The sequence below is a fragment of the Limulus polyphemus genome, unplaced genomic scaffold (assembly GCF_000517525.1).
Source record: "Limulus polyphemus unplaced genomic scaffold, Limulus_polyphemus-2.1.2 Scaffold2823, whole genome shotgun sequence".
NCBI classification, from domain to species: Eukaryota; Metazoa; Arthropoda; class Merostomata; order Xiphosura; family Limulidae; genus Limulus; species Limulus polyphemus.
The window spans coordinates 29,715-32,360 of record NW_013668433.1 but is presented as its reverse complement, the minus strand read 5'-3'; positions in this window follow the sequence as shown (position 1 = coordinate 32,360).

Here is a 2,646-nt window from a genome sequence, read left to right as displayed (position 1 = left end):
AATCATTTCTGAATTAAGCTATTTTCTGTTATATCACCAATGTTTTAAAGACACTCGGTCATGAAATCCAACCCCTCTGGGCATCGCACCAAATTTTGAAATATGTCCCAGAAGGCACTGATAAACTACTTGATGCTACTATTCAGAATCTGTTTTCAGATTTGAAATCTTTAAAGTACGAAAAAAAGATACAGCTGTATGTAAATTTTGCTGTTCATGAGGGCTAAGTTAATCTGTTTACATATCTATATCAATAAGTGAGGACTAAGCTAATCTGTTTACGTATCTAAATCAATAAGTGAGGCAGAAGATACATCAATTTCTTCCTGCAAATATGAATGTTCAGCTTCATCCACTACGTCTTCGGGAATTGTACTATCACTGTCAATAAATACCTTCATTTTAGCTGGAGTTAAAGAAAAGAATGCCTTTATCTTGGTAATGGTGACACGAAATTTATCTTGCCAATTTCCTAGAAGGACTGAATTCATCAGAATCTGATGAGCTTTATTGGTGGACACTTTCCAACTTTTGTTTCTTTTTCGCATTTCGTATAACTCAATTAACTTTTCCACACAGTTCCTGGTCATTTCATCTTTCATATTCCCTGGATAGCATGCCCACCCTTCTGACTGCTTCTGGACAAAATGTAGTAGTTTCACCTCCGACATGCTTATATCTGCTTCAGGACGATTACAGTGAACCAGAGACAGTGCTTGACTAATGGCTAGTGACTAATGAGTAATCCTGACTTGATCTTGTTCATTGAACCCAGAATTTGTAGGTCAATCAGGTGTAAATAATGGTGCCTTGGGGGATGTAAATGGCAACCTCGGTTCAATATTCAGTTCATTTGATCTACATGCATTAAGCTTGAACACTACAACAACTTCTGCCTTGGATATATTGGACGAGCAAATGATTTTAGCAGCATTAACCTCCCATTAAACCTCATGTGTGCTTCAGCTTTTGGTTGTTGCTTTGAACTTTTTCACTAACGTTAGACCATTCAATAGATTGGCATCAAGTACTTTTCCATTAGTGCCTACAATCCCATCTCTAAATGTTAAGGCTTTGTATATGTCCATTTCCATAGTTATGTCGTTTCCGTCTTCCACAAATGAGTTGAATGTCAAATTGAAATATGAAAAGTAGGTATCCAGTCTCCCTCTATCAGTTTGAACCTCCGTATAAATCCACTTCTGGACATGGAGAATGTCCCCATCAGTGGAAGACTGCATTCCAACATTGAGATGGTATATATATATGGGATCAGATCCTGTGAGGCAAGGCATTGTCACGTTGAAGAATCACTCTATGGATATCAAGTCAATTTGTTCGAACATCCTGTAGCATCTCTTTCATTACAGCCGCAACTCGCAACTAGTACATTATCTTGTCCTGGTATCCTTCCGCCACATAACTAACGAATTCGTACTGAAATCCAGGTACACCTTCATCGTCACACACCCATCTGACCCTCATTGAACCAAGCAATGACATACCCTTTTTACCAAAGTACCCCACTTGACGTTCTCTGTACTTCATGGGTAACACCTGCTGCTTATGGTCAAGCACAATAAGCATCATTGATGAATCAGTCTTCATTTCTTCTTTAACTTTGATGATTGCATCAAATTGAACTTTTGCTCTAAGCCTATGGGCCATGTATCATAATGTTGTATTTTGTAGAATCGGGATGGATGCTAACATTGACTTTACTTACTTTGTTGTATCAAGATCATCCACTAGCAATGAGGCAGCCTACATCAAGATTGGCTTAACAGAAGTGTCATAAAAATTGACGCATTTGCTACACTTAATGCAATAGTTGTGGTTGTGAACATGATCACATCGTCCACCTAATGCAAACGTACAGCAATGGGTCTAATCGTAGACGATAAACTCAAATGCTTGTGTGTGTGTGTTCATATGTCAGAAATAACATTATTTCTTTCCATCTCTGTAGGATTTTCTCGACACTTGCTTGAATATTATTTGCCGCAATTTATTCAGGATACTTCATGGTGGTTAATCTTGCCATCATAGACTCGAGTACTGAACTGACATACCTTAATCGAATATAGTAAGTTGACAAACCTCTTTTTGTCAGCAGTTTAACGATATTATTAAATGTATGGCTATCAAAGGAGTTCTTATACGCTTTGTGAAGGTTTTTGATACTCCGTCCGCCACGTTCATAAACTGGCATATCTGAAAATACCTGGTTGTCAATCCTTACATTCCTTGTTTGACCAGGCTTTACTTGAAGGCTTCGTTAAATGAGTGTAATTGATGTTGCAATCCTCTGGCTGTTCACATGGAAAGTATAATTGTGTTTTAGCAGATCTGTTCCACGCTTCAGAGTAGCAAACGTCTTTCACAAGGATGAAAACTTTACTTTTACCATTGAGTGCTTTGGAACTGGTATAAGCTGTTTTTGTTGGTCTGGTAGGCTATTGAATTCGTCGGCGAGCATCCTTTTGCATGTATGTCGTTCAGTTGAATTTGTCAAAATACTTTGAGCAACCACAGAAATGTTTCTGTACCAATCAAGTGATAGCTTGCACAAGCTTTTGGAAATGGGTTTTGTCATATATTTCTCATAAGACTAGTTTATCGATAAAATACGTCTTCGATTCAAAT